The sequence below is a fragment of the Pleurodeles waltl genome, chromosome 7 (assembly GCF_031143425.1).
Source record: "Pleurodeles waltl isolate 20211129_DDA chromosome 7, aPleWal1.hap1.20221129, whole genome shotgun sequence".
NCBI lineage: Eukaryota > Metazoa > Chordata > Amphibia > Caudata > Salamandridae > Pleurodeles > Pleurodeles waltl.
This window is the reverse complement of record NC_090446.1, coordinates 374,651,271-374,665,284: the sequence shown is the minus strand read 5'-3', so window position 1 is coordinate 374,665,284 and position 14,014 is coordinate 374,651,271. Positions and strand designations below refer to the sequence as shown.

The window sequence follows — 14,014 nt, the reverse complement described above, 5'->3', positions numbered from 1 at the left end:
CGGTGCTCCCGTGGTCGGTGACCCTGGCGGTCACCGGCCGCCAGGGTCAGAATGACCCCCATAGTGTATTAACGTTTGGTGAAAATGCAGTTTCAGAAAACATATTTATTCTTTGCACATCACCAAGTAAGTGTTCTACTTGGTTTTCACCCTTTTAAAATATTTTATCATACAGAAGTACCAAAAATGGGCTTTCACAATTACTGAAATATATTTTGAAATGTTTGCACAATTGACTTAGTTATTTAAATGTTGTGTGTTAGGTAAAACCTGACACCCTACAACCTTTAATTTCACAAAATCCTGGAGCTCTGCAGCCTGAAGGCAAATTAATTGTAACACAAACTAACTTTTGACCTCTGTCTCTGGACACAGAGCAAATGTGCGAAGACAAGATTTAAAATCATCTTTATTGCTCTTTCACTTTCTGACATCAGAACACTTGCTCTTTGTCAACTCACAAGAAAATGCAAGTAGGTCCTAAAAATAGCTTGAGCTGATAAAATATGACTTGCCATAGCGAGTGAGTGAGTATATTTTTTGAGGCCTGGAGTGAGATGGGAAGAAGTAGAGGGTGAGGTGAGTGGGACAGCAGGGTGAAGTCAGGAGAGAGGAGGAAGAGCATGGAGGGTGAGCTGGAGGCAGCAGAAGAGGAGATCAACCCCATAGTTTAGGAGGCCTGCCTGGTTTGTAGTGGGTACACCTTATACCAGGTCCAGTTATCCCTTATTAGTGAAATGTAGTCAGTGTTCTAGCAGCTTAGGCCCTCTAGCGGTAGCTGTAGCAGAGCAGCCCAGCTTGAACTGGGAAACGTTCAAAGCTCCTGCAATACCACTATAGTTACACAGTACTTATACACAATAAAAGACAATACTCAGTGTTACCGAAAACAGATACTTTATTTTAGTGACACAAGGCCAAAAATATCATATAGGCAATACTCCTTTTGGAGGTAAGTATTATACACAATATATACACTAGAGACCAAAATAAGGTAAGTAAATAGTCATAGAAAAATGCAAACAGTAGGAAATACAATAGAATGCAATAGGCCTAGGGGCAGCACGAACCATATACTAAGAAAGTGGAATGTGAATCACAAATTCCCCCCTAGGCAAGTGTAGTGTGTAGAGGGGCGCAGGGAGTATAAGAAAACACCAAAGGTAAGTAAAATACCCCCCTGCAAGAGCCCAGGAAAGTAGGAGTAAAGTACTGCAAGGTTCCTCAGGACACACTACAAGTCGTGATAAGAGTTATTGCAAGAACCAAGCAAGACTGCAAGCAACAAACTGTAGATTCCTGGACCTGAAGACCTGTGAAGAGAGGAGACCAAGTCTAGAAGTCGCAGAAGATTCCAGGAGGACAGGAGCCCCTGCCAACCTAGAAGATGGTGCAAAAGAGGATTCTCTGGTTAGAAGAAGTCTGCAGAAGAGCACCAAAGAAGGTGCCTGCGGGCTCCTGCGTGGTGTAGGAGATGTCCCACATCGAAATGTTGGATGCAGTCAGTTTGCGGCGCTGGATTCATCCAACAAGCTTTGGTTCAAGCAAGGTCGCGTTTTGGGTCACAATGGCGCTGCCTGGACCCAGGAGGGACTTGGGAGCCTCAACTCAGACTGAGAAGGCAGAGGAGCTCCCAACACTGGAGAGAGCCCACTGCAGCTGGTGCAGCACAACAAAAGAAGGTCCAACGCCGCTGGAGAAAACCTCAGCGAGTTGTGCATCGCAGGATGGAGTGCTGGGGACCTGGGCTACACTGTTCACACAGGATTCTTGGAAAAAGTGCACAGAGGCCCTAGGAGCTAGAGATGATGTGGTGCAAAGGGGTACTGTTGCAAACCAGGAAGGCAAGCTCTTACCAAATTTGGACAGCTGGACCTTAGGACAGTCTGGGTCGAAGGGGTCTACCACCTGTGTTCCAGGGAGCATGCTCGTCGCCAGGAGAGGAGTTCCAGAGAACCAGTCGTCGACTTGGAAGTTGCCTGCTAGAGCAGGGAAGTGACTCTGTCACTCCACAGGAGATTCCTTTGGTTCTTCTGATGCAGGGTGAAGGAAGGGATTCCTCAGAGCGTGCACACCTTGGAAACTTTTGCAGTTGCTAGCTGGAGCTGAAGTTGCAGGGTCACAGTAGCCTTTCTGGATACTTTGTTGCAGTTACAGTGGTTCCTGGAGCAGTCTGCGGTTGATCCGAAGGTCAGAAGCAGAAGCAAAGGATGCAGAAGATTCCGTGGAGGAAACTTGCAAGCCGAATCTGACGAGGAACCCACAGGAGAGACCCTAAATAGCCCTGAGAGTGGGATTGGCTACCTACCCATGTATGCACCTATCAGAAGGGTTCTCTGACGTCACCTGCTGGCACTAGCCACTCAGAGATCTCCAGGGTGTCCCCACACCTTGAAAAACAAGATGGCTAATGCCAGGGACACACTGGAGGAGCCCTGGGCACTACCCCTGAGTGGTGATGGACAGGGGAGTGGTCACTCCCCATTCCTTTGCCCAGTTTAGCGCCATATTCTGAGTTACCATTCTGAAGCTACATATAGGTATTAACCTATATGTAGTGCACTCGTGTAATGGTATCACCGCACTCACAAAGTCATGGGAATTGGCCCTGGACAGCGTGGGGGCACCTTTGCTAGAGCAAGGGTGCCCTCATACTTAGTAACTTTGCATCTAGCCTTCAGGAAATGAGGGTTAGACATATAGATGACTTATAAGTTACTTAACTGCAGTGAAAATGGCTGTGAAATAGTGTGTGCACTATTTCACACAGGCTGCAGTGGAAGTCTTGAAGAAGGGTTTGCCTGAGCTCTTTATGGGTTGCAAAAGAAATGATCCAGCCCATAAGGATCTCCTGGAACCCCAATGCCCTGGGTACCTAGGTAGTGACTTATAAGGGGGGTCCAGTGTGCCAACTGGAATTGGAATATGAAGTCACTAAACTATAGTGACTAATTTGGAAGCAGAGGGAGCATAAGCACTGAAGTTCTGGTTAGCTGAACTTCAGGGACACAGTTAAGCACTACTGACAACAAATACATTAGGCCACAAACTATGAGCACTGGGGTCCTGACCAGCAGGATCCAAGTGAGACAGGCAAAACATACTGACAAACAGGAAGAAGAAATTGGGGGTACCTCTGGGAGTACAGGGGTAAAATTAGTAGACAGAACCCAGCAGTGGGTATGGTATGGAGCTCATATCTGTACTAAACCATCCAGCATGCCCATACCCAGCTCCCAGACACCTAGGAGACTGTGGCCCACCCATGCTTCTTCTTGGCCATACTCCAAATTCTGGAGCAGGGGCTGTACTGTGTGCTCTAGCGCAATTAGGCATTGACTGCAGTTTTCTGCTGATTTATATTCCAAATGCATAAACACCAGTCCTAGTGTGATTTAATAATCCACAGAAGCAGTAGACTGCTGTACTAAAAGGCCAGAATAACATATAACATTATTATGACGCCGTCCTACAATGACCGCATCATCGTGCTTTTTTCATGTTAGACAATGTTGCAGCTGCTCAAGCTACTGTGGGACATTTAAAAAAAATACAGTGACAAAGCCAATGGATCTCGCATAGTCTAACCTTTTTGGCGTTGCCAATGCATGTAGGATGTGAAGGCGGCAGCAGGGTGCTGAAGCTGTAAGCACTGAAAGGGAAAGGGGCGCCTGAGCTTGGGAGCAGGGTCAAGTGGAGGATAGTCTTGGTATGATTCTGAATCCTATGGAGCAGGTTTCGTTCACAACATGTAACACCGGCCCCACGTGACCGCACTTAATCCTAAAACTGACGTCAACCGAATGTCAGGGTGCAAGTTAAAAAAGCCCAGCAACCTCCACTGCTAAGGAATGAAGAGTGGGAATAACAGGCGCCTTTGCCTAAACACAGCAGTCGTTATTCCCCATTCATTCACCCTGCTTCAGGACACTGGGATCCAACTTCCCGAGCGAGCTAGAAGAGATATGCGCCCCGGATCGATAAGTGATCCTTAACAAAGTCAGCATTTACAACTGTAGTCAAAGCGGTGCTCTGGACAAAACCGGTAAGTAGCACTGTCCTCGTCATCTCGTCATACAGAAGATACAGGCTGGGTGGCTCTCGGTCACAAACGGCGCCACAGACACTGCCTCAGGGCGAACTCCAGTCAGTCAGACCTAGGTCCGCCTTGGTAAAGAGTGTGGTGAAAGGCACATATTTCATTCATAATCTTCTGTTTACCTTAAGTCTGGCTGCCAGTTTATTGTGACACACAAGAAAAATCATCCAGTGAGCAGTTCCGAAACATACTTGCTGCGGTCGGCTACAACCTGTAGCAAATAAATTTCCTGTCTGGCACGCACGCGCGCCTGCTTTCTTCTAATGTGTTTCACTCTGTGAACATCTGGCACGTGGGTTCCCAGCCCAATTTCTGGCGCCCCATAGCCAATGAGTATCTGATAAGAATTATATAGCCAATCCCATCACAAGTGTTCTCGAGCCAATTCAAGCTCACTACTCTTTACACTCCCAGAGGTATCTGTTTTCTCTTTCCTGATTGGTTGTCAGCACTCGGCTTGGCCCCCAAGTATTTGGCTGTTATTACAGACATAAATACTTCCGTTGAATTTTAGCCCTAATACTGTCCAGAAAATTTGTGGAAAGGTACCGTGCCATGTGCTATGGTGTAGGAGCAAGGTGATGTCAGGAACGGAGTGGGCGTTATGGTGAAGGCAATTGCAATCATTAGTGTGCATGATGTGAACGCTTTCAAGACTATTTTGATGTGCATGGTGAAGAAGGTAATACTATTACTAATGTTAGTACAGTTCTTTTTACGGAATGTCATAAACTGAGACTTCAGTGTGCAGTGACACCCAAGAGCGTGAAACAAGCGATTGAAAGACTTACAATGTTAATCATGAAAAATATTATGTATCAGAAACCTTAGAGGCTTGATAGGGCTTACTACTATCAATCTTGCATAATAGAATGTTATTCTCCTGCTCCTCTCTCTCTTCCCCACTCTAGTATCCGTGGTAATAAAAATAGGCTTATTGAATAACAGGAACAAGGTTTGAATTACTTGTTCGACTCAAGGATCTGGCAATGCAATCTCTGTAGCTGAGACGGAGATGATGGGAGTGCCACGCTCTGAAGGCGATTGTTCAAGAAGCAATGTATCCATTGCTGAGTTATCCCTTACATACCAACCTGGAACAGGTTATATGGTAGGAAAAAATGTTACACACCTGGTCTGAATGTGGTCACATCCCTGTTTATGAAATTCTCCTCCCCTGGGTTGTCTTGTCTTTTTTTTTTCAAACATGTTTCTTTAGCTGAGATACTGTGGCTTAGTTTATGTCATCAGGCACCGTAACAATTATAAGGGAACAATTAATAATGTCTCGCTGTATCACTTCATCTTTTCATCTTTTTTTTTATCATCCTTTCCCACATTCCTTTCTCTCCTCATTCTGCTGTTGACCTCTTCTTTCGCTCTCCAATCTTCTCTTTTCTCTTTCACCATCTCTCTCGTCTTATCCTCTGTCCTTACGTTCCTTTGTATTAAGTCCACTTTTCTGTTTTTTTTTTGTGGTCAATCTAATAAATCATGAGAGGATTAGGGCAAACTGTATTTCTGTATTCTCTAGATCTGAATGTATTTTTTATGACCTTGCTGTCCCTGGACCCTACACCGATTGCCCCGGATCATACCCCACCATATCCCTTTTGCTCCCTGGCGCTCTGTCTCCTCCCCTTGTATCCCAACCTACTATTCCTGTAACCTGGAACATGCACTAACTACTCTTTCTGAAAATATGCCGCCTCTCCCTTTTTTGACCCTGTGCTTGCCCCGTACTGTTCCTTGTCCCCTTAGACCCCGCTCTGCTTCCTGCCCCCAGGGACACTTTGCTGATCGTCACCCCCTTGGATGCTTCACTCCTCCTCTCCAGTTTGACCAAACGCTTCTACCAGTGCCCTGAAAGACATTGGGGGTTATACAACTTTGGAGGAGGTGTTAATCTGTCCCAAATGTGACGGATATACCACCAGCCGTATTACGAGTTCCATAGGATATAATGGACTCGTAATACGGCTGGTGGTATATCCGTCACTTTACCGTCACTTTTGGGACGGATTAACACCTCCTCCAAAGTTGTAATAACCCCCTTTGTGTTTCTCCCCCAGCAATGGACATAGGCTTCTCCCATTCCCCACCGCACCTCCCCGGTTGAACCATGAGCTTTCTCCCCTAATTTGAACCTGTTATTTTTTCCCTGTTGGACCCTTTACTGCTTCCTTTTCTTGGACATGGTACTACCCCACTCTATCACGTGCTGCCCAGACCTCTTTGGTGCAAAGCGACCATGCGCTACTTTCTGCCTCCTTTACTCCTTTAGACCCTGCTCCCCTCACTCCTTGGACCCAGTGTTTCTCCCCTTGGGCCTTCAGTTTTGCTTGGTTCTCTGTGCTCTACACCAAGCCCAGGCCCTGCACTGCTTCATCTGGCCAGATCTTGACTATGTACTGCCACCCATTTGGACTCTGCCCTGCTCCCTGGCCTTTTGGTTCTGTGCTGAGCCCATGACCATTTAGACCCCGAGGTGCTCTTTAGTCCAATTGTACCCTTTGCTGCTCCCTTAGTCTCTGAGCTCTCCCCTTCTCGGTGTTCCTACCCTAGTCGTGTTCCCTCCAATGCTTCCCCATCAGACTTTGCATTGCTTTAATCACCTTGGCTCTGCCAACTCCAGACCATGAGCTTCTTAGGCTGTCTGTTTTCCACCAGGGACACTACACTGTTAACCTCATTTAGACCATGTGGAGCTCACTTATCTTGGACGCTGCATTGCTTGGCTTGCTTGGACCGTGTACTGCAGATTTACACCGTACTCTGCTCTGTCCTGTCTAGATTACCGTCATAGTCTTGCCATATTACTACTGTGAGTGGTTTTTGTAACGCTGATTTCAGTTAGTATGCAGGTTTATACAATTTGCAAAGGCTGTCACCTCAGTCCTCACTTTGTAAAATAATCAGTGCCCAGCGCTCTGCTCCCGTGGGGCTAATGGGGCTATTAAAAATGTGTGTGCCAAATACAACACAGGCTTCTTAAATTCATTAACAAATACTGGTGCCCCTTTCTTACGCTTAGCAGTTCCCTGTTTTCTCACATTGTGCTGTTTTTATCATCTTTGCTATCCTCCTTCTTTGCCGTTTGTGTGTCTTTCTCTCTCCTGCTCTTGGTCAATAGCTTAAGAGGAAAAATAAGGGCCGGTCCCCACAAATGAGTGCTAGCGGGACCCACTGGTTATTATTTCTATATTAATTAAATAGTGAATCGTTCATGTTGGTAAAAACAAAAAAGACTTATTACAGAATTAAAAAATATCCTTAACTTTTTATGATTTAATTGCTACATTGTATTTCTGGTTATCATTTTAGGTAAAGGACTGTTTTTTTTGTTTTTTTTCTCCAATAGATGTATTATTATTGTTTTGAATTAAATGTTTGTTTTTTTTGCTTTTAATTACAGGCGGTTTTAACTACCTTGTGCAATAAAATATAAGTCATTCATTTACTATAAGTGAGAAATTAACACACCCTGTGTGCTACCTCTTCTGTGAATTTCTCAAACGTGGAGCATCTTCCCCATTGTGAAAATACCTTTTAAGGCCCTGGTTAAAAGGGAAGGGGGACATTAAGTTCCAGGCACTGTGCAGTCCGCCTTTTGCATTGGGATTGGAATTAGGAGCTGTGCTGCAACTCGGACACCTCCACATTTTTGCCAACTTAAATTTTGGCAGGTCAAAACTGCTGACATTTCCTGGTAAAAAAAATACTTGGTAAATACCAAGACACGTTGAGTTTAGAGCAGAAAATGCCAGTTCTGCAGGTTTCCTGTGGAAACCTCAAAACAGAAGGTATTTATCAAAACTGATAAACACTCCTGAGTGTCGGGTATTTGCTGCATACAGTAAACACCTCCATCACTTGCAACCCACTTGTAGTCACGGCCTTAAGAAAGAAAGCTATGCATGGTGAATTGAAGAAGGGGCATATGCTGTAAAGTGATAGTAACATCAGAGAAACATGGATGTTTTTTACGACCAATTTAATAGCTTATTGGCCATTATGATTTGTACATCTAGACCCACCTGGCTTTGGCAGGATCCAAAACAGTAGAAAGCAGAATGGTTCATCGGCACTGGCTCCTTAGGTACATTTTCAGTGTCTAAACTGAGCGTACTAAACCTCTTAAAGTGTAGTTGACACAGTTTTTCATTTGAACATGCTGTTTTTAAGACCGTAACTTCTAGGGAATATAAAGCTTATGCAATCTAAAATCTAGTATTCAAGGTATGAGAGAACAGGTGTTTGAAAAGAAGTTGCAATAGATTGCACTCATTTCAAATTCTCCCAAAGTTAGATTGGAATAATGACAGGCTAGCTACATGCTTTTTAAAGAGTGAATCCTAGAAGGAATTCCAGAAAGTATCTGGCGAAGCTAATGAGAACAAAAAAGCAGAGCATACTTCACAGTGAAAAGAAAAGGACACCAAGAACCAGGTGTTTATAAAGAAATCTTCTGACGAGTTCTGTCATAAAGATCTCTACTGACATCCATCCTTGTGGTGCCACATTGTTTACCCTGCAGCTGAGCCACGCCATATAGTGTTCCTTCCTGCCTTAGGATATATAGACATCCTATCGTATATTATTATTTGTGTTAATTTTCGCATGATTTTAAATTAGTACGCAGACAATCTGAGTAAAACAGATTGTTTCCTTGCAACTTCTGGCCCTCTACTTTCACAACTCAGTAGAGACCTTATTGAGATTTAAAGCTAATAAAATAAATGGCAAGAAGGTGGCTATGGCAAGAAAGAATGACACATTCTTTTTTAAGCCACCCCTTCTGACATTTTAAAATTCAGTGGCAGGAGCCACTGTCTAACATTAATGCTATGTGGACAACGATTCTTATTATGGCCAAATATGACACTAGAAAGAGCACTAAATCTAAAATCATGGAAAATTCTGCAATGGAGTGGTAGTGAGTGAAATGAAGGACAATAGGCTCAAATTCCCCTAGGCAATCTGAATCCGAGTGAGCTTTAAACCAATTCAACGTTTCACTTGCACAGGCATGAATACTAAAGGTGGGCGGAACTGGCAGAGTTTTCCTTCATGGAATTCTGTAGAGTTTGGTAAAAACTCTGTGAGATTCATCAGAGGTCCTCTTGCCCCAGATTAGGAGGACGAGCTTCTCAAGGTCCCTTCATAACTTCAGTAATTAACATTTTCTCCGAATTGGTGTGGGCAGTGCATGTTATGCTTAACTAGTTTCCTTCTGCATTTTGTGTGTATATTCACAATTTGTATGTTTGGTGGCATTCTGTCATGTCATATGGTTCACTCCCAGCTGTAATGATGATTGCACTTATTTTTTTAAATTACATCCGCATTGTGTACACAACAACACATATAGTTTTTCTTTTGAACAACAACGTGTCTACCTTTGCAGATGCCTAGGTCACCAGGAAAACTCGCAGTTAGGCTACCTGTTCCTCCACACAGAGTGCCGGGGAGGGTTACAGACTCAGCACAAAGATAGTGATACACACTCACTTACTTTATCATTTTCTTGCTTGCTCGTGCTACACTGTAACCTCATGAATTAACAGGCCGCAGCTGCTTCAATTTTATTTAAGCATTCTCCCTCCCAAATCCTCCCGAGGCAGAAATTACCAGCTCATTTGCCCCGATAGGAGCTGCTGTGTCTTGGGTGCTCTGCAGCTCGGGGAGGACAGGCGCATCCTCTCATTAAAGAGAGTTGGAAACGGGCCCCTACTGCCTTCACTTTTATTCGTCAAGTGTGAAGAGGCGTCTCCCCCGTGAGCTGATGGGCCCATGTAAAGCATCTTTGTGCCTTTAAGGCACGATCCTTTAATTTGTTTTGGAGGTAGTTGGAAACGACCATCTGTTGTGCTCCGTTCGGAGATGCTGCAATGGGGTCGCACTGCTGCTTGATGAGTGCAGGCTCGACTCTCTTGTCGATCCTACTCGCCGCCTGGGTAGGTCCTCCTGACATTTTACTTTTTCACATTTACGGTCCACACTCTTCTGATTCTGTGTCTACATTATAGCCCTCGTACCCCTCCCTCTGCTCCTCAGTACACCCACAATCACACCTGTCCCTGTGCAGGCCCTACCCCTCACCTACAAGGCTGTCTAACCGACTGCACAGCCTGTGCACTCCCAGCGCCTTTTTGGGCTCCTGCCCCAGCCACTGTCTTCCCTGCAGCCCTGGTTCACCCATTTCTGCCCGTACGCCTACATGCAGCTAGTCCAGTCCTTGTGCAGCCCCCGCCCGTGCCTCTCACCCTGCCACCCTATCTACCACATGGCATGCCCGGGTACCTTGGAGCAGCTCCAAGAAACCCCTTGTGTCGCCTTCCCCCGTCCGCCCATGCACCATCATCCCCAGACCTTGCCCTGGAGGCCTACGCAACACACGCACACCACTTGCCACCCCACATTGAGACCCCAGCCAGTGCACTTCCATTTAGGCTCTATGCCAGTTTCTGCAGGACTTCAGCACCACATTGCTCAACGTGGCATGTCCAGTACGGCTCCAGCCAATGCACTTCCATTTAGACTCTATGCCAGCTTCTGCAGGATTTTAGCACCCCATTGCGCAACATGGCATTCCCAGTACAGCTCCAGCTGCCGTGCACACCCAAGCAGAACCACATAAGTCTTTCTAACTACTCTGCTGCCACTGGACACCTCTGGAGCTCATTTGCATTCACTTAGCACTGCTTCTGCACCACAAGTGCAGCATCTGAATACCTGCACCCCCCACACCTCACCCCCTCACACACACAACCTCTGAAAGCACTCACTTTGTAGCTGTTACCAACCAGAGAGTCTGTACAGGTCAGGGTGGCCTCCTCTCCAACTCGTTTTCCTTTTCAGTGGAAATGCCATAACACCCACACAGCACCAACAAATATAAAGGGCTGCTCGTTGTCACAGAATAACTTGGTGAGAACAGCCCTGACGTGACGGTGCCCTTCGCTCACTGCGCACTTTTACCTTGGATTACACTTCCATTAAGTGCTCTTGTCTTTTAATCGCCTAAATTAGTTAGGTATTGGTTTACTTCCGTGCTGCCAGGTCAGCAGCTCAATAAAATGACAGGACCTTTCTGGGGGCTTCAAAACATACTGAAATACAAGCAGCTTCTGCCATCCCATGCTGTACACGGCAGGGGTGGGTTTATCCGTGGAAACCCCGCAGTCGTCTTTTTTTTTCTTTTTATGTTTTCCTTTCTTGTCAGCAGCTGGTTGCACTGTAACCCTCGGTATCAGAACCGCAATCACAATCATCTCTGTGAATTAATTTGTAAACATGCGCTATTTCGAACCATCTGATTTTATCTCCGTTATCTGTAGCCACCTGGCCTGGCATTTCCACACAAGTCCCCAAGCATCAATAAACACAAGGCATTATTGTCTCACAAATACAAGGTTGTAATAGACCCTAAAATATTAGAACTATTTAAAAGGACGAGAGGAAGAACTTACACATACTTCACGAACAGGAACGTGGCTGTTAAACTGACCAGGTTATGGCAAGTCCTGCTGAAGGCGAATACCCGTTTTCATACGTAGCTTATGACAAAGCCTATCACTATCTTCTGATCAGGATTACGTGCTGCGCCTAATTGTTGCCCTAAGTGTCTTCCAAAACATCTTTTTTTCTTAAATTTTTTTTTACTTCCTCGATGTGGGCATGACTTCTTATACTCCCCACACAGTGGAAGATGGCTATATTCCACTTGGACAATTAGAGACAGCCAGTGTTGGTTACCATTCGCTTATTTGAAGATCGAAGCTGTAGCAACGGGGGTGCTCTGCTGCTTGGTTAGTACTTACATAAATCCCTGTATTTTTATTCTGGTAGTAGCATTGCCACACTTGCTTTGGGATTGTGAGTTCCACATACAGAGATCTAAATTGCTTCATCTAAGGACAACAACAACTGAGCAATATCAGGGAAGGCAGTCTTTTCCATATGACATTTTACCCTAGTTACCATTCCCTTTTATAAACATGGCATGCTGTAGCATTGCAATGCATGCTGACTATGTGTTCGTACATTTGACTGCTATCTCCTTACTGGTAAACCACTCTTTGATCATCACACAAACCAGGGGTCTTTGTCCTTTTCTGCAATAAAGAGACCTATTGACAATGCCAATGCTTGTTTTAATTCATGCTGTCGAGAGCTCTCTGATACATCCTGCTGTGTTGAGGAGCATTCCTGCGAGCGCAAGCTGTGCTCTCTAGGTAGCCTTCAACTTCCCAAGTGGACGTAAAGATAGACGGCAGCTCTCTCACTAAGCTGACAGCTGTGAGAGTCTGGGAAGGGGAGAAGGGTCGGGGAGAAGGGTCCCAGGCGAAGCCATGATGACTCACTGCTTGACTTTTTGGCAGGAAGCAATTCTATGTCAGGACCGGAGTCTTCGGATAATGCTTCTCTTTCTTTACTTGTCTTTTTACAGCAGCCAGTCAGAAACAATAAACTTTAAACTACATATCCCATGACACTTTGGCCCTCATTTTGACCTCAGTGGTCTTTTTTAAAGACAGCCGAGGGCCAGCCGGACAGAAGACCGCCAGTGTTGGTGGTATTCCGCCAACCAGATTATGAATGGTGGCGACCCTCCGCCATTATTTGGACGGAGAGCCGCCAGCAGCCATACTGGCGGTCGGCAGTGTAGTGGAGGCTGCTCCTCCGTCACCGCCGCATCATCAGAACACCACCCACTGAATTACGTACCAGTATTCGGCGTGGTGGTGTTCTGGTGACGGAGTGCTGGCGGCAGAGCGGCCTTCATGGATCCCGTTCTCTCCCGGAGGACCACCAAAGCAGCAGGTAAGGTGATCATCGACAGGGGAGGGGGTGTTGTGTGGTGTGTGAGTGTTTAGAGGGGGTGTGTGGGTGCGTGTATGTTTGCGGAGGGTGTGATGTGTGTAGTGGGATTGTATCGTGTATGCGTGTGTGCATGTGTGCTTGTATGTGCGTGTGTATGTGTGTGAGTGGTGTGTGCGTGCGTGAGTGGGGGGTATGTTTAAGGTGGCCTATGGGGGTTGGGGGTTGGGCGTGGGTCGTGGGTGGGGAGGGGGCCCTACCACCTTTGGAGGGCGGTAGGGAGGTCGTGGGTTTTGGGGGTGGACTCAGGGGAGGGGGACACCCCAATCAATTCCAGGGAACAAATTCCCTGACACTGATAGTGCCTACCGCCATGGATTTCGTGGCGGTTTAAAATCCACAAAATCTGTGGCAGTATGCGGGGTCATGATCCCGCAGGCGGCCTAGTGACAGCCGCTGGGCTGAAGACCGTTGTCTCCAGCCCAGCGGTCGTTACCGCCGTGGCGGACGGTGTGGGACATTGGCGGTTTGGGATGTGCCAAACCGCCAATGTCATAATGGGGCGGTAATTACTGCCGGCCTGTTTGCGGTCCTACCGCCATCATTGCACTGTCCGCCAGGGTTGTAATGAGGGTCTTTGTCTCTTCCAATCACAGGCGTCAAGACCCCTATAAAAGTTCATCCCGCAGAAGTGTTTCCTCTTTCTTTGCTGCTGCAGCAGCCGAGTTAAGTGATTTCTTTTAAGATACTTATTTTATATGTGTATCAGTACTTTACTAACTTCTATCTTCAGACAGGTAGCGCTCTTCGTGATGCTTCCACCCGCTGTGTTTGTTTTGATATTTGAATATTCTGTCGTATTTTGACGTGCGGAGCTGGAGCTCTGCTCATGTGGAACATTGTCCCCTTTGTGTGGCCACTCTTCCGCATGCGCGGTGAACCGAATCTGGGTTTTCTTTCCGGTCGGCTCACAATGCGTGCATAACAGGGGCTCACAGACTCTTAATTCCCTGAGAACGCCCGAGTTGTCGAATTTGTGGTTTTTCCCTAGGGAATGTGGCAGGTGGCTCCCTCCACTTTGCATTTACTGAA

General features: G+C 46.2%; 1 protein-coding gene across 5 annotated transcripts in view; it reads left to right on the top strand.

Annotated features, from left to right (window-relative positions):
- The first annotated feature begins 3,864 nt into the window (after nucleotides 1–3,864).
- The window catches only part of LOC138304092 (uncharacterized), a 381,850-nt gene continuing 371,700 nt past the window's right edge, over nucleotides 3,865–14,014 (top strand). For 3 of the 5 annotated variants that reach the window (XM_069243825.1, XM_069243824.1, XM_069243823.1), the window contains exon 1: nucleotides 4,646–4,781. The gene's annotated coding sequence lies outside the window, so the exon portion shown is untranslated. Of the gene's footprint in view, nucleotides 4,046–4,555; nucleotides 4,782–14,014 lie in introns of those variants that run through there. The other 2 variants (XM_069243822.1, XM_069243821.1) reach the window with 2 other exon arrangements.